The sequence below is a fragment of the Hylobates moloch genome, unplaced genomic scaffold, assembly GCF_009828535.3.
Source record: "Hylobates moloch isolate HMO894 unplaced genomic scaffold, HMol_V3 SCAFFOLD_6, whole genome shotgun sequence".
NCBI lineage: Eukaryota > Metazoa > Chordata > Mammalia > Primates > Hylobatidae > Hylobates > Hylobates moloch.
In genome coordinates, this window is record NW_026652281.1 from 26,564,625 (window position 1) to 26,583,696 (window position 19,072).

The 19,072-nt window shown below is 38.7% G+C and overlaps 1 protein-coding gene across 1 annotated transcript in view; it reads right to left on the reverse strand.

The window, feature by feature from the left end:
- ZNF474 (zinc finger protein 474) overlaps window positions 1-17,982 on the reverse strand; it is a 118,280-nt gene extending 100,298 nt beyond the window's left edge. Inside the window, exons 1-2 of the mRNA XM_058440578.1 lie at window positions 15,662-17,982; window positions 13,505-13,570 (exon numbers count right to left, since the gene is read on the reverse strand). The gene's annotated coding sequence lies outside the window, so the exon portion shown is untranslated. The remainder of the gene's footprint in view (window positions 1-13,504; window positions 13,571-15,661) is intronic.
- Window positions 17,983-19,072: the final 1,090 nt, after the last annotated feature.

Here is a 19,072-nt window from a genome sequence, read left to right on the forward strand (position 1 = left end):
AGAGAGAGAACTGAGAGCAATCCAAATGGCATATACGTTTTTTCATTTGAGCTGGACTGTTTGTTTCTTTCATTAATGAGCTTCATTAAATAATAACCCGAAAACTTGATAATAAACCTTTCCTTTTCTTCTGATAGTAATTTAAGATAGTTTTGGAATCTCATGAAAGATATTCAAGGTGCTGTGCTCTTTCACGAGAAAAGCCAAAACATTGTTTTTGGAGCTGTTTTTGTCATGTGCATGTGTATTTTTCTCCCATTATGGTCAAGTGTAATTTTAACCTTATACAAATGATCTGTTGGCTTGAAATATCATGGGAAAACTTTGACCTAGAACATTTTCAAAGAGGTTACTGGAAAGACAAGAAAGCTAAGGACACTTGGCAAGGTGGTTATATTACATGCTTTACATAACATTCTTCTTCCTCAGATTTTTCAATTTTAAATTTGGTTTCTCAATTTCCTGTAACTAAATTTCAAGCACCCTAACTGATATTTAAGGCCTTCCTTTATCTGGTCCCAATTGTCCTCTTCACTGGTTTCATATCCCATTGTTTTTCATGTATTCTTTCCTCTGGCCATTCTAGACAACTGACTATTTCCCTTAGACCTCTTATTTCCCCAGGAGTAAAGTACATGCCCTGTGGACACAGAGGGACTTTACCTTTCTATCTCTGAAGGTGCTTGATTCCTTTTTATAGATTCACATACATGCATCTTCTCTGACTTGTAAGGGACAGCTAGAAGTCTAACAAGACAAAGTGTTTCTTGGCTAACACCTTGTCTTCTTACTTTTTAAACAAAATTAGCACCTTAATTTCCTTTTGGGAAGACACATCCCACACATGGAATTGTTAATCATGATGTTCCACACCAAGCAATAAATAGCTCCAGGTTCAAAACTAGATAAATTGAATAGTGCTTTCTCCCTAAACTTTTAATTCTATATAAGTGACTAAAAGATTGATAATGGTTAGGAATGTTTATTGGCAGCCAGATGAGTTTCTCAAGAATTAGTGGCTGATATTTACTGAGTGCTTGTCAAATTGCTCTAACCATAAAATTCTACTTGCAAATGTATCAGGGCTATGTTTTAGTATTTATTTCATTGTTTTCTAGCTGTTTCCCATCCTCTCTTCTTTCTTATTTATATTCAGCTAGTCATTATTCTACCCTAAGCTCATAACCACTCAAGAACAAAAATTCAAAAAAGATCAGCCCTAAATTGCCAGACATGTTCTTATGACATACTTGTAGGGCTGTTTTTTCCGTCTCTAAAACTGAAACTGGGAAAAAGAGAGAGAAGATAGAATGGGCAGTCAAATGAGAGAGGAAGAATGGACAGAAAGAAAACCGACAAGAACGTTCAGAGGTTTGGGGACCAGAGTGAAAGGTTCTCTAATTTTTTCACCTATGAGAAACCTGTTATTTAACACTCTTGGGCAGTTTGAGTCCTGAAGAAAGTGGTTAGGGAATTTGGATACCTTAAATAAAGACGAAGGCATAAGCAAAACAAAACTCTTACTCCTTGACCAAACAGAAAACAAAATTAGTGAGAAGTTCCCCTACAAATAAAGAGAGGTAACTTCAATGCTAATTTTATTTCTTCCTTTCACTGGTTTCAACTTTCACAACACCATTAACTGAAAATGGTAATAGCAACCATCCTCATTGTGTTTTTAATTTCCAACATATCGCCATTAAATACAATATTTGCTATTTGTCTAAGACATCCATTTGTATGTTGAGAAATCATCCTTCTTTCCCTAGATTTTTAATGCTTTTCTTAGAAATAAAAACAGATTTTACTAAATATGTCTTGGTTTTTTATTGGGATAAAAAATATCTTTTATTGGTTTTACTGGAATGGTATATTTAATCAAATTTACTTTCTAAAATGTAACTAACACGACAATGCTGGACAACTTTTAAAATTGTATAGAATTTGGTTTGCTGTATTATTTACATCTACATTTACAAATGATTGGGCTCCTCCCACCCCCACAATCTTTGTTAGGTTTTAGTATCGGGATTATCCTAGCTTCAGAAAAGTGTGGCTGCTATGGTCTGAATGTGTTTCTCTCCTCAAGCTTATATGCTGAAATCCTAACTCCCAAGGTGATGATATTAAGAGATCGTTGGGAGGTGACAGAGTGCTCATGAGTGGGATAAGTGCCTTTATAAATGAGGTCCAAGGGAGCCTGTTTGCCCCTTCCACCATGTGAGGACTCAGCAAAAAGGCATCATGAGTGAGGAATGGGCCCTTATCAGACACTAAGTCTGCCAGAAACTTGGTCTTGTACTTCCCAGCCTCTGGAACTGTGAAAAAGAAATGTATGTCATTTACAAGCCACTCAATCTATAGTATTTTGTTACAGCAGCCCGAACAGGCTAAGACAATGACAATTGTCAACAGCAAAGTTTATTCAAGTTTATATCCTAGCTTCATCACTTATTGTCTGTGTGATCTTCAATAAATCACCTGACCTACAACGATTTGGGTGGTATTACAGAATGTAAATGTCATAAGCCTTCACAAGGTAGAAATGACAAAACTAACAAATTTGAGGGGAAAAAATGAAAAGATGTGTTTTATTTCTTCACATTTTTATAGCTGGGGTCAAAATATGCAATTTAAAGCAAATAAATATATCCATTTGCCTATTCTTACATTTATCAATATAAAAATAAAATCCAAGAAAGATAATGCTGCCAACTAATAGTAGTGGAGGAAAGGATGCTGAGAAAGATAAATATATTAATTTAATCATTACTCAGAAAAGGCAGTAAAAAGTACTATCTATAGCAGGCATCAATAAATATGAACCATGGGCCAAATCAGGCTTACCACCTGATTTTGTACATAAAGTTCATTGAAACACAGTTACAGTGTGTTTCAAACCAAGAGAGCAAACTAGAAACAGCTCATGTATGCCACACTCATGGACAGGAAACAAAAGGCTAGTGAACATGGACCCTGCAGGCTGACGATCTGAGAAACCACACCGGGGACCCAGCAAGTCAGCAGGGGAACACAAACAGCAGAGAGGAGCGAAGCTGGGCACCAGCCTGTCTGGCCTTAGCTCGGAGCTGGGAGAACCTCTCCAATACAGGAAAGGTGAGAGATTGCGAGCCCCTAGGGGGATTCATGCTCTCCACAGGAACTGTGCAAGATGGATCAGGAGAATCTCCCTGGACCTCCCAGAAACCCCCACCACACTTCTAGACTGAGGCAGGGAGCCACTCAGATGTTTTGTGGGGGCAACAGTCAAGTTCAAAGGGACCTCTACAAGCTTTGGGCCCTGGAGCAGACCAGTATCAGCTTAAGAGCCCCAACAGAGGCTGCAATTGTGGTGCCTGGAAGCAGTAAGATTGCTCCATCTCACACTGCTGGATGGGGCTTGCTGCCAGCTTCTGGCCCAGCAGTTCTCATTCAGCCTGAACTTGGCTGGCCACTCCACCTACCCCACCACTTGAAGTCAAGTGGGCGATGCTTGCTAGAGCTTCCAGCCCAGTGGTCCTGTTTTTGTGTGAACTCAGCTGGAGGGTACAGCTTCCTGATGTACCAGGAAACATTTGGGTGGCAGGGCATGTGACTCCACCTACCCCCACCACTGACAGCCAGGAGGACAATGCTTGCTAGAGTTTCTGGCCCAGGGGTCCTGCTTCTGTGTGAACTCAACTGGAGGGTACAGCTTCCTGTTGTCCTGGAAACACCTGGACAGCAGGGTGCATGACACTCCACCCATCCCCACCACTGGTAGTCAGGTGGGCAACACCTGTTAGAGCTTCCAGCCCAGTGGCCCCACTTCTGTGTGAACTCAGCTGGTGGGTGCAGCCTCCTATTGTCCCAGGAAGTACCCACATGGCAGGGCAGGCCAGCCCACCCACCCCTGCCACTGATAGCCAGGTAGGCAATGTCTGCTAGAGCTTCTGGCCCACTTCTGCATGAACTCAGCTGGAGGGCGCAGCTTCCTGTTGTCCTGGGAAACACCCCAATGGCAGAGCACAGGAACCCACTCACTTCCACCACTGGCAGCCAGGCAGGCAACACCTGCTAAAGCTTCCGGCTCAGAAGTCCTACTTCTGCATGAGTTTGCCAAGGGGTGAAGCCTCTTCTTACCCTGGAAACATCCAGAGGGCAAGGCAGGCAACTCCATCCACCCCTGCCTCCTATAGCCAGACAGGACACACCTGCTAAAGCTTCCAACTCAATGGTCCTGCTTCCACCTGAACTCTGTGACCAGGTGCAACCCTGTGTTTTCCCAGGAAGCACATGGACAACAGATGAGGGCTGACTGGGCAAGGACATAGCTTGTCTGCCAACTGTGCCCCTGCCTGAGCAGCCCCATGGACCAGGACACCCAACAAAAGAAACACGGGCATGGAGGCAGTAATTGGAGGGGGCTCCTCCAAGACCCAGGAGCTGACTAGAATCAAAGCAAGCCAGCCAAACCCACTTTATACCATAATCAAATCCCCAAGGGAAAAAAAAAAAAAAAAAAAAAAAAAAAAAAGCAAAAAATCCACCGAAAGGACAGCAACTTCGCAGACTACAGCAACATCAGCCCACACAAATGAGAAATAACAAGCACAAGACCTCTGATCACTCAAAAAGTCTCTTATCTCCAAATAACCGCACTATTTGCCCAGCAAGGTTCTTAACCGAGTCAAAATTACTGAAATAGCAGAAATTGAGTTAAGAATATGGATAGTAATGAAGATCATCGAGATTGAGGAGAATATTGAAACTCAATCCAAGGAAGCTAAGAATCACAGTAAAATGATACAGGAGCTGACAGATGAAATCGCCATTATAAAAAAGAACTAAACTGACCTGATAGAGCTGAAAAACACACTGCAAGAATTGCATAATGCAAACACAGCGTTAACAGCAGAATAGACCAATCTGAGGGAAGAATCTCATGGCTCAAAGACTGGCACTCTGAAATAATTCAGTCAGACAAAAATAAAGAATAAAAAAGTAAAAAATGAAACCTCCAAGAAATATAGGATTTTGGAAAGACACATAATCTACAACTCACAGGCATCCCTGAAAGAGATGGGGAGAATGCAAGCAACATGAAAAATATATTTCAGAATATCATGCATAAAAACTTCCCCCACCTCACCAGAGAGGTAAACATTCAAATCCAGGAAATGCAGAGAACCTCTGTGAGAGATTACACAAGACCATCTCCAAAACACCATTATAATAAGATTCTACAAGGTCCAAATGAAAGAAAAAATGTTTGTTTTTTTGTTTTGTTTTTTTTTTTTGAGACGGAGTCTTGCTCTGTCGCCCAGGCTGGAGTGCAGTGGCGCAATCTCGGCTCACTGCAAGCTCCGCCTCCTGGGTTCACGCCATTCTCCTGCCTCAGCCTCTCCGAGTAGCTGGGACTACAGGCGCCGCCACCATGCCCGGCTAATTTTTTTTTTGTATTTTTAATAGAGACGGGGTTTCACCGTGGTCTCGATCTCCTGACCTCGTGATCCGCCCACCTTCGCCTCCCAAAGTGCTGGGATTACAAGCGTGAGCCACCACGCCCGGCCAGAAAAAATCTTAAAGCCAACTAGAGAGAAGAGGCAGGTCATCCATTAAGGGAACCCCATCAAACTAACAGTGGACCTTTCATTAGAAACCCTACAACTCAGAAGAGATTGGTAGTCTAATTTGGCATTCTTAAAGAAAAAAATTTCCAACCAAGAATTTCATATGTGGCCAAACTAGGTTTCATGAGTGGAGGAGAAATAAGATCCTTTTCAGACAACCAAACGCTGAGGGAATTCATTATCACCAGACCTGCCTTACAAGAGCTTATAAAAGGAGTGCTCCATATGGAAAGGACTGTTACCAGCTACTACAAAATCACACTTAAGTATACAGACCAGTGACACTATAAAGCAACCACACAAAAAGTCTGCATAATAACCAGCTAACAACATGATGACAGGATCAAATCCACATATATCAATATTCACCTTGAATGTAAATGTGCTAAGTGCCCTAAATAAAAGGCATGGAGTGGCAAGCTAGATAATGAAGCAAGACCCAAGAAGGGTTTTCAAGAAACCAATCTCACATGCAATGATATCCACAGGCTCAAAACAAAGGGATGGAAAAAAATCTACCAAGTAAATGGAAAACAGAAAAAGCAGGGGTTGCTATCCTAATTTCAGACAAAACAGACTTTAAACCAACAATGATTAAAAAAAAAAAAAGATAAAAGAAGGGCATTGCATAATGATAAAGAGTTCAATTCAACAAGAAGATTTAACTATCCTAAATATATAGGGAGCCAAAACAAGACCACCCAGACTCATAAAGCAAGTTCTTAGAGACCTACAAAGACTTAGATTCCTACACCATAGTAGTGGGAGACTTCAACACTCCACTGACAGTATTAGACAGATTATTGAGGCAGAAAAATAACAAAGATATTCAGGGCCTGAACTTAACACTTGACCAAATGGACCTAACAGACAGAACTCTATACCCAAAAACAACAGAATATACATTCTTCTCATTGCTACATGGCACATTCTTCTCATTCGAAATCAACCATACAATCAAACATAAAACACAATACTCAGCAAAGTAAAAAAAAAAAAAAAAAAAACTAGAATCATACTAACCAAACTCTCAGAATAACAGGAATTCCTCCTCAGCCCATTATATGAGGCCAAGATCATCCTGATACCAAAACGTGGCAGAGAAAAAACAAAGAAAGAAAACTTCAGGCCAATACCCTTGATGAACATAGATGGAAAAACCCTCAAGAAAATACTAGCAAACTGAATCCAGCAGCACAGTAAAAAGCTAATCCAGCACACTTAAGTAGGTTTCATCCCTGGGATGCAAGATTGGTTCAACATATGCAAATCAATAAATGTGATTAATCACATAGGCAGAACTACAAATAGTAACGACGTGATTATCTAAATAGATGCAGAAAAGCCTTTTCAACTAAATTCAACATTGCTTCATGTTTAAAACCCTCAATAAACTAGGCATTGAAGGACCATATTTTTAAATAATGAGAGCCATCTATGACAAACCCACAGCCAACATCATACTGAATGAGCAAAAGCTGGAAGCATTCCCCTTGAAAGCAGGCAAAGACAAGGATGTCCTCTCTCACCACTCCTATTCAACATAGTATTGGAAGTCATAGCCAGTGCAATCAGGCAAGAATAAGAAATAAAAGGCCTCCAAATAGGAAGAGAGGAAGTTAAAATATTTCTGTTTGCAGATGACATGATTCTATATCTAGACAACCACACTATCTCTGCCCAAAAGCTCCTCAATATGATAAAGAGCTTCAGGAAAGTTTCAAGATACAAAATCAATGTATAAAAATCAGTAGCATCCTATACACCAGCGACATACAAGCCAAGAGCCAAATCAGGAACACAATCCCATTCACAATTACCACAAAAATAATAAAATACCTAGGAATACAGCTAACTATTGAGGTGAAAGATCTCTACAACGAGAATTATAAAACATTTCTCAGTGAAATCAGAGATGACACAAACAAATGGAAAAACATTCCATGCTCATGGATAGAAAGAATCAATATTGTTAAAATGGCCATACTGCCTGAAGCAATTTACAGATTCAGTGCTATTCTTATGAAACTACTAATGACGTTTTTGGCAGGATTAGAAAAAACTATTTTAAAATTCATATGAAACCAAAAAAAGAGCCCAAATAGCCAAGGCAATCTTAAACAAAAAGAACAAAGCTGGAGGCATCACACTACCTGACTTCAAACTATACTACAGATCTACAGTAACCAAAACAGCATGGTACTGGTACAAAAACAGACACAAAGACCAAAACAGAATAGAGAGTCCAGAAACAGTACCACAAATGTACAACTATCTGGTCTTTGACAAAGCTGACAAAAACAAGCAATGCGGATAGGACTCTCTGTTCAATAAATGGTGCTGGGATAATGGGCTAGCCATATGCAGAAGATTGAAATTGGACCCCTACCTTACACCAGATACAAAAATCAACTCAAGATGGATTAAAACTTAAATGCAAAAACTGAAACTATAAAAACCCTGAAAGACAGCCCAGGAAATATCATTCTGAACACAGGACTTGGCAAAAGTTTCATGACGAAGATACTGAAAGTAATTGCAAGAAAAACAAAAATTGACAAGTAGGACCTAGTTAAATTAAAAAGCTTTTGCACAGCAAAAGAAACTATCAACAGAATAAAGAGAAAACCTATGGAATGGGAGCAAATATTTACAAACTATGCATCTAACAAAGATCTAATATCCAGAATCTATAAGGAATTTAAACAAAGTTACAAGAAAAAAACCAAAAACCTCCATTAGAAAATGGGTAAGAGACATGAACAGACACTTTTCAAAAGAAGACATACATGCACCCAGCAAGCATATGAAAAAATGCTCAACATCACTAATCACCTGAGAAATGTCAATCAAAACCACAATGCGATACCATCTCACACAAGTGAGAATGGCTATTATAAAAAAAAAAAAAAAAAAAAAAAAAAAAAAAAGATGCGGGCAAGGTTGTGGAGAAAAGGGAATACTTATACACTGCTGGTTGAAGTGTGAATTAGTTTGGCCATTGTGGAAAGTACTTGTGACAATTCCTCAAAGAATGTGAAAGAAAATTATTATTTGACTCAGCAATCTCATTATTGGATATATATCCAAAGGAATATTAATTGTTCTACCATAAACACTCATGCACATCTATGTTCACTGCAGCCCTATTCACAATAGCAAAGACATAGAATCAATCTAAATGATCACCAATGTTAGACTGGATAAAGAAAATGTGGTACATATGCCCCATATGATGCCATTAACAAGAAAATGAGATCATGTCCTTGCAGCAATGTGGACGGAGCTGGAGGCCATTATCCTAAACAAACTAACACAGGAACAGAAAATCAAATACTGCACATTCCCACCTGCAAGCGGGAGCTAAACAATGAGAACACGTGGATACTAGGAGAGGAACAGCAGACACTGGGTCCTACTTAAGGGTGGAGGGTGGGTGGAGGGAGAGGATCAGAAAAACTACCTATGAGGTACCATGCTCATTACCAGGGAGACAAGACTATCTGTACACCAACCACCTGTGACAAGGAGATTAACTATATAACAAACCTCCACACCCACCCCTAAAACTTAAAAGTTAAAGAAAAAAAATTTAATGATTTGTTTCCATATTATCCATAGCTGCTTTTGTGCTACAATACCACAGTTGAGTAGCTGCCACAGAGACCTTACGGCCTGCAAAGTCTAGAATATTTACAACCTCATCTGTTACAAAAAAAGTTTGCTGACCCTTATTCTAAAGCCATGGAGTATTATTAAGTATAGTATACAAAATTACAACTGTAAAGAGAGCCTCTGCTAGGAAATGCAATTATTTCATGTTGTAAAAGTATGAGTGACACACACAAAAGTTGCCTATAAAATGACAATGTGACTGAGAACCGACTTGACAGAAATAAAAGAAAGTCAGAAAACAGTGACAGGCTGGGCATGGTGGCTCACACCTGTAATCCTAGCACTTTGGGATGCTGAAGCGGGCAGATCACTTGAGGTCAGGAGTTTGAGACCAGTCTGGCCAACAGAGTGAAACCTCGTCTTTACTAAAAATACAAAACTTAGCTGGGTGTAGCAAGGCATGCTTGTGATCCCAGCTATTCAGGAGGCTGAGGCAGGATAATTGCTTGAACCCAGGAAGCAGAGGTTGCAGTGAGCCAAAATTGCAACACTGCGCTCCAGCTTGGGCGACAGAGGGAGACTCCGTCTTGAAAAAGAAAAAAAAAGAAAACAGTGAGACAGTAAGATATTTTCATGGTAATGGAAGAAAATCAGTATTATTACCTTATTAGACTATTATTTAAGAATGAGACTATCACTATATAATGCTGAAAACATATGTACTTAAGAAAGTAGAAAAGTAATATTAGAAAGAAGGATGGAGACAAGGAAAAATTGATGAACACAGAAACTGGTAAAAGTGGGTATATCTACATGAACATTGACTGTTTTAAGCAATAATATCTAGTAATTAAAATATTTGACACAAATGCATGCAAGATAAGAGTGGTGAAAGACTTCTGAGGCCTATATATTATTTGGTAGGCCTATAGAGTGAGATTCATTTAGATTTTAAGAAAATACATACCTTTAACTTTAAATGTTAATACCAAAAGAAATTCTAAAATAGCAGAGAAGGAAAATTGAGAAAACAGCTGAAATGAAATTTTGAAAAGGTAGAAAAGAGAAAAACAGTATCTTAAAAATCACAATGCATTGGAACCTATGCGATATGGCTAAAAGAGCACACAAAGAAAAAATACATACCTTCCTTAGGAAAATTGTTAACTAACTAATCTAGAAAAGAAGTATAAAACACAAATATGCAAAATAAGAAAAAGGGCAAAATAGTTAAAACTAGCAGAAGTTATTTTAAAAATCAAGAGGTGCCAAGTGTGGTGGTTCATGCCTGTAATTCCAGCACTTTGGGAAGCCAAGGCAAGAGGATCAGTTGAGGTCAGGAGTTCAAGACTAGCCTGGGCAACATAGCAAGACGCTGTCTCTACAAAGCCAGGTGTGGTGGCATGTATCTGTAGTCACAGCTACTTAGGAGGCTGAGGTAGGAGGATCGCTTGAGCCCTGGAGCTCAAGGCTGCAGTGAGCCATGATCGAGTTATAACACTCACCTGGGTGACACAGCGAGACCCTGCCTCAAAAAATAAGAACTAAAATTTAAAAAAATCAAGAGGTTACATTGTTTAGTTCTGCAAATAACATATAAAACAGGGACAAAAATGGTTACTGTTAAAGAAAAATTTAAATTGAGCTCAGATTAAAATAGAAATAGATAACTTAATATAGAAAAAATAGAGTTGTCAAAATGCACCAGGCACAAATGTTCTTTCAGAGTTATTCCAAGACATGTTTAAAGAACAACAAAAAATCATATCTTCATTTTCATTAATGTTTAAAAGGTATCTGATAAAGCTCAATGTCTATTCTTGAACTGAAAAAAATACATTTCAGTAAGAGGAATAGATCTTAACACCATATCAATCTAAATTTAAAAGTGAATTTCATGCTAAAAGCAAACGCTAGAATTATTCCCATTAAAGTCAGAAATAAACAAGGTGGTCTAACATCATTGCTATTATTGTATGTTTTACTGGAGGTACCAGCAATTCTAATTAGGCAAGATAAAGAATTATGAAAATTAGAAAGGAATAAGTAAAACTATTAATATCTTTAGATAATATAATTCTGAACCTGGAAAAATACAAGAGAAACGACAGAGAAACTATTAAAAATAGTGAGAGTTTTGTAAGGTGGCTGAGAAAATTATCAGTATATAGGAGTTCATAACCTTCACATATACCACCAACAGCCAATTAGAATGTAAAAGATCGGATCACATTTATAACATGAATAAAATAAAATATTCCGTTTGAAAAAAATTAAAGCTAAAAGACAAATGACAAAATGAAAATTCTTTGCAAGTCATGGTAGGCAAAGGGCTAACTCCTTTAACATATGAGGAGCTCCCACAAACCAATAACGAAAAAGATCAAGAGCCCAAAACAGATATGGTTAAAAAAAAGAGCATATCACAGAAATAAAAATACAAATGCCTATACTGATTGCTTTCACTTTAAATCAATGATGGTAAAGTTCAAATGGGCCCCAAATGCTGCCCAGTAATCATACTGTTTCTTACTTCAATTACACTTTCCTTAGGGGAGTGATTCATTCCTTTCTATATAATCAAATATCCATCACTCTCTCTCCCATTCTCATTCTCCACTGCTACTACTCAAGCCCAAGCCACCCTATCTCTCATTTAGATTATTCTAATAGCCTCCTAACTGGTGACTACAGCTATTCAACCATATGAGTCACTGATAAACTGAAAAACTTATACATATTTTAGAAAAGCAAATATTTAACTGAGCACTTACTATGTATCAACCACTGTTCAAAATTGTTGCTAATCCACAAATCTATATTCTAGATGGGGGAAGCTGAAAACTATATAAACTTATATATGTTAGGTGATGAATGTCATAGAAGAAAAAGCAAACAGGAGGAAATAACTAGTTGACACTTTCTAAGTGAAGTCAGACAAGTTCTCTCGAACAAGATGACCTTTGAACAGAGATCTGAAAAATTGAGGGGGGGAGGCTTGCAGGTATTAAAGTGCAGAACATAAATTCAAGCACTCAAGAACAGACACTTTAGGTATATTAATTGTGCAATTTTAGTGCTTGTAAATCTTTAAAAATTTCATAGGGCCTGACAACCTCTCCTTTATCACAGCTGGTGCCTACGATATCAACTAATTCACATCTATTTCGAATATGAGCTAAATTGCTTGCTCAATGGTGTATGTGAAGGCTATGAACTTCTGTCCAGATAGAGCAAAGCTAAGCATTGAGTATTCATACCGTGGTCAGTTGAAAAATAAACACAAATACCCTCCTCCCTTTATTGACCCTCTAAGCTTTGGCTGTCTTTACTGAAAAACATCCTTTTAATTTTATCCTGAAAACAACATGGAGAATGACTTTCTTTCAAAACAAGTTTTCCCTTGAAGAGAAACACATGTTCAAAGTACAAACAACATTCCAGTATTCAGCTTAAGGCTACTTAATTTTTGCAGGATGATATCATACTTAGGCTACTGAACATGTTCCTGTACATATAATTTGTTCTACAAGTCTATAGTATAGGCCCAATTCACAGAGGCAAATCCATGATTTTATGCAACTAATTAGAGAATAACAAAAAGAGATGTTTGAAATACAAATACTTCCCAGGTTACAAATAATTCTTAAAAGTAATCAAAAGTAATGACCCAACATAATTAAAAAAATAAAATTTCACAAATTGATTAAAAAAATTATTTGTAAAGAAAAGGTATAAGAATAGCTAAGAAAATTTGGGGGAAAAGATTTATGGATAAGCCAAGCTACTGGTTATCTGAATAAAATATAAAGGTATAATAGCTTAAAATGTAATACTGGATCAGATAAAGAGATAAGCAAAAAGAGTTTCCAGGAACATTTACATGATTATATGGTGACATTTCAAATAAGAATAACCCAATAACTCAAATATAGCATTATAACATTATTCATTTTGGACAAAATAGAATAGTTAGATCCCAACCATATATCATATATGTGTAAGGATAATCCTAACTACAGTAACAGATAAACTCCCTAAATCTCAGTCACTTCAATACTCATTCGTTTTTTGCTTGTGTAAAGACTGGATGGACTTGGGAGGATCTGCTCCATGCAATTATTCAGAGAACCTGGCAAATAGAAACTTCACCATCTTCAAACTCTATCTTGAAAATTGCCCAGTATATCAACGTCTCTCTGGGAAATAATAGAAGAAGTGTGGAAGATTACCTGGAAAGTTTTGTGGGGAAGGTGAAAATCATGTAATCATTTTACCTGTATTCCACTGGCCAGAATTTGCCTAACTTTATGGAGGCTAGGAAATATTATTTGCCCAGGTGCCTAAGGAAAGAAGAAATAGATTCAGTGAGCACTTAGCCAGTTTTTAACATACAATGTCCTTCTGGTTACGAAATATCCTACCACACCTAGAACATACACCCTCCTTCCTCAACAGAGGCAATTCAAAGTTCCATCCAGTTACTATAACCAGCACAAAGTCCAAGATCTCTGAATGAAGCATGGTTCTTTCCATCAATTCTGGATATACCTTCTTAGACACCAGTTATAGAAATTTCTCCCCTGCCACCAGGCCCAACACAATAGGATGAGTAAGGACATATTTATAATAGAAGCTGCCATTCCCATTAGGGAATATGAGAGATACAGAGGACACACAGTTCTGTTATAGTTACGATATCTCACTAGCAAATATTTTGAAGTCCTCTGATCCAGGAGTGAGGGCATTTCTTTGATTTTAATTTTGCTATCTGAAGGATGTACTTGTTCATTGTTTTTCAAAGCACTAGAGCCATCCTGTCGGAGATTGTTTTTTTTTTTTTCATGATTACCATATGCCACATTTGAAATAAATGATGGAGTGTGTACCTTCCTTGGGGGTTTTTATAGTTTTTACATCCCACCTCTTCCCTGAGCAAGTTTGGGAGCCCCAAAGTATGTTTAATGATAGAACATTCAAAGGCTGATGGAGTCCAGTCTCGCAATTACTTTGGCACCAAAAATAGGCAAATGACTACAGTTTTTGAGAGGAGGGTGTCTATTCTATCACATACATTGGTAGCATCTCTTAAAGTTCTTTCCTAAATAAAGTTTTCAAGCCTGCCTTGCATTTTCCTTCCTTTGTCCTTATGCCTTAAAGGCTATCATGTTTGGAAGGAAATTGCACACCCTTATTCGGGTCTATGCTAGAGCCAGGAGTCTCAATGGATCTTTGTACACAATCTCTTATCACTTGGGACTGGAAGCAGTGATTTTCCATCCTTTGCTTTTTATTTTTGTTTCGCTTGCAAACTAGTAAATGATTCCCACAGCCCAACACTCACTAATAACATTTCAGTTTCCAGTCTTTTTTCCTAGAGCTAGAGTTAGGAACCATGTGGCCCACCTTCCAAAAAATTACATATGACCATTTTAATAACTGTTTTGTCACTGTATGACATGAATCTCCAGTTTTTTAGCCCTGGGTAGTCATTTTCCTCCTGACCCTGTGCCAGACCCTATATTTTGGGCTTTTGGGCTTCTTCCCCATCCCCCACCCCTGTAGGAGTGTCATTTTTCTAGCACCAATTTCTGTATCAGAATAGTACTACCTGTACTATAACAAAAAATTCCAAACTCTCATCGGTTTAACAAAACGGATGTTTATTTGATGATCACTTAAGTCCAAATGGCTTAAGTGTTAGAGATTCTTTGTTATTTAGGCTGATAATTGTGATAATTATTCCTTCATCTTAAAAAGGCAGACATCCATCTGACACATAAAAAATGAGTGGGGACATGAGATTTTATGGGCCACACCTGGAAATGGCTCACATGGTTTTCATCCACATTCCACTTAAGGATTAAGCAATTCCTAAGTCACATGACCCAAACCTAACTTCAAGAGGGGTTGGAAAATGTAGATTAGCTGCATACTAATTGGTTTGATCAAGCAGTTTGCCAGTCTCTGCCAGAACACACAGGGGTAAATCCAGATGGATTAAGAGCTACATTCAGGCCAAGCACTGTGGCTCATGCCTATAATCCCAGTACCTTGGCAAATCAAGGTGGAAGGATCACTTGAGGCCAGGCGTTTGAGATCAGCCTGGGCAATGTGGCAAAGTGGTGAGGCTCCATCTCTACCAAAAAAAAAAAAAAAAAAAAGAAAAGAAAAACTGAATAACCAGGTGTGTTAGCATGTGGCTGTAATCCTGGCTACTTAGGATTCCTTGAGTCAGGAGTCCAAGGCTGCAGTGAGCTATGATTACACCACTGCTCTTCAACATAGCGACAAAGTGAGACTCTAAAAAATGAAAAAAATAAAATAAAATAAAAAGAGAAGAGCTACATTTAAACGTATACCTATAAAAATACTAGAGGAAAACATGGAATAATTTGAAAATGGTAAGAATTCTATGAGGGAGTTTACCCTACCTGCAAGCTGCTGTTAGCCTGCGACAATTTTAGGGATGCCAGCAGAAGACATGTGATCCTGGATTAGAGACAAATAACTTTATTAGTCATGGCAAAAACAATAGGCAGAGTGTGAGCATGATGCTTATGTCAGTTTCCCCATTGGGTTGGGGGGTCCCTAAGACCACCCTGAAGCTCAATGATTCGCTAGACTCACAGGAAGCTGGGCACAGTGGCTCACGCCTGTAATCCCAGCACTTTGGGAGGCCGAGGCAGGCGGATCACCTGAGGTCGGGAGTTGGAGACCAGCCTGACCAATATGGAGAAATCCCGTTTCTACTAAAAATACAAAATTAGCCAGGTATGGTGGTGCATGCCTGTAATCCCAGCTACTCGGGAGGCTGAGGCAGGAGAATTGCTTGAACCCGGGAGGGAGGCAGAGGTTGCGGTGAGCCGAGATCATGCCATTGCACTCCAGCCGGGACAACAAGAGCGAAACTCCATCTCTAAAAAAAAAAAAAAAAAAAGACTCACAGGAGTCAGAAAATGCTGCTATACTCATAGTCATCGTTTATCACAGATTAAAGGATATAGATTACAATCAACAAAGGGAAAAGGTATATAAGGCAAAATCCAGGACAAAACAGGGGCAAGCTTCCAGGTGTCCTCTCTCAGTTGGGTCATATGGACACAATCCTAGAAATGATGTGTGAAAACATGTACTAATGTTGTCAACCAGGGAAGCTCACGTGAGCCATGGTGCTCAAGGGTTTTACAGAGGGTCAATCACATAGGTGTAAATCACTTACAGGACTGAACGCAGCTACTCCATCTCTAGCCTCCCAGAGAAAGAAATGTTCACCATAAATCGCATCGTTAACATAAACTCTCTGATCAAACAGGTACTACATTCGCAAAAGGCTCAGAGGTCATCTTCCAGGAGCTGTCCAAGAGCCAGTCCTATAAGACAGGCCTTTCTCAGGATGTACTTACTCCTCCCAGCACAATGTGTGACAACTTGTGCAAAGTGTTGCCAACTAGGATGCTCACCTGATCCTTGGGGTCTATGGTTTTTAATGGGGGGTCAGTCACATAGATATAAATCACCCATATGATTGACCTCAGCTACTCAGACTACAGTCTCCCAGAGCACAGATCTGTACTCACCATAAATCACTTAGATAAAACTAGTTGATAAAACTGGTATTAGAAGGTCCAAGGCCTTATGCATACAAAAGTGCTCTTATCAGGAAGAATTGTTAGTTCAGAGCTCATCTCCCAGGAGCTGACCAAGAACCAGTCTGGAAGACAAGCATACCTTGGGAATGTGCAGAGTTTGAGCAACACTGGCCAGCTGAGTTAACCCCTTCCTGTACGCTTGTATTCTCCCAACTCCTATGGGGGAAACACAAAGGACCACTGTTTGATACCTGTAGATTCACTGTAGGAGAAGAGTATTGAACTTGACTGATTTTTGTCCTGGAGGAGATGTTACTCATTCCTCAAGCTTGCTCAGTGCAAATAAAATCCTGAAAAATGACCCAGGTGAAAGGCGAACAGGGCTTTGAGCTCTTGGTATACTTAGCGAGAACCTGCGGAAGCTCAAGGCTTGTGGCAGTTTGCATTGTCCAACAAGGGTAGGCTCTCTTACATAAGACAAAACACAGATGGCAAATTGAAGTGATTGATAAATTTGGTTACATAAAAACACTTATACAGCGCAAAAGATACCATAAAAATGAAACTGGGGCATAGAATATAGTAAGCTGGAATGATCATTATTTCCACTGTAAAAATTCTAATAGAAAAAATTACAAAATCATTTTTTCTTGAATCCAACAAAGAGATAAGGTGGTCGGAAAACCAAACAGCCAGAGATCTAGGGAAGTACGAGCACCTCCTAGGAGCAAGATGTCAGAGCACTGGCTCACTTGTGACAGAGCTCAGAAGGAAGATGGGGTTGCCATAAAGGTAAGAAGTATTTGATTAAAGTTTTTGATGAATTGCTGCAGCTGAATGTGGGCTAACTTGAGACTATGAAGCCCTGAGAACTGCTGACATAGGGGGAATTTGCATCTAATCTTAGCCTCATAGATATGAGCCTACACTGGACACTCAAGAGAAAGATGGGAGACAGGGCAGAAAAAACTGTTGAGGATGTAGGCCTGAAAGAGGAGGGGCTGCTGCTGTAGGAAAGATACAAATCTCCACTAGGACCCTTTTTCCCTACTGGAAAAAACAAACAAACAAACAAAAACTTAAGCCAATGGAAGGAAGGACATCAAACACTGTCACTCAGGACACAGGTGAAGACTCACTGTGACTTGTGAAAGGGTAATAGAAAAAACAACAAACCCTGTATCCCTGGAAAGGGGCAGAAAGCTATCCTGTGCCCAGACTAATAGACAGATCTCCTAATTGGGAAAGGGGCAAGAGAGACTTCTGGAAAATATTTATCAGATACAGTGAAGAGTTTTGCTGTCATAAGGAAGAGTGGCAGGATCACTGAGAGTAACAATCCCAATATTTAGCCATGGTTCTTTAAGTATCAAAACTACAGAAAAACTTCTAAACATCAAGAGCTCAAAAAATTCTTTCCATGGGTCTTTTTTTAAAGAAATCTGCTAGAAAATAAACTTTATTCAAACAAAAAAATGACTAGAGAAACTTCAGCAATTTAGTATTAAATATACTTAATTGCAAATCTAAGATTAAAACTAAGGTGAGAACCGGGTATAATAATAATAGGTTATATGATAATGCTATTTGTTACATGCTGTATGTTCTGATGAACAAAAAATGGTGCAACTAAAAATAGGAAGAGAAGGTAGATGAAAAGAGGAAAGTAGGAAAAACTCAATAACTGGTATTTAAGCAAAAAGTGAAAGTTAAAGAATGTCATTAAAGATAGGCAATACAGATTCTAAATAAAAAATGGGGCGGCGCTAAGGGCATTAAAAAAAGTATAAGCAAAAGGACAACAGAAACATAAACCTTCCTAAATACCAAATTTAAGATTTTGTTTTTAAAGGAGAGCACAGTAAACACATTATAATGAGAAACAGACTAAATGTAATAAATATAATAATTACAGCATAAAATAATCTAGCAGGGTTGACAGCAAACATATTCATCTTAACACATGTGAAAGGGCTTACTTCACTTACTAAATGGAAAAGATCTTCATTTTGATTCATAAAGAACCAACTATATGCTCTATTCAAGAGAAACACCTAAAACAATTATTTAGAAAGGCTAAAAATAGGCCGGGCACAGTGGTTCACGCCTGTAATCCCAGCACCATGGAAGGCTGAGGCGGGTGGATCACTTGAGGTCAAGAATTCAAGACCAACCTAGCCCACATGGAGGAACACCGTCTCTACTAAAAACACAAAAATTAGCTGGGCATGGTAGCATGCGCCTGTAATCCCA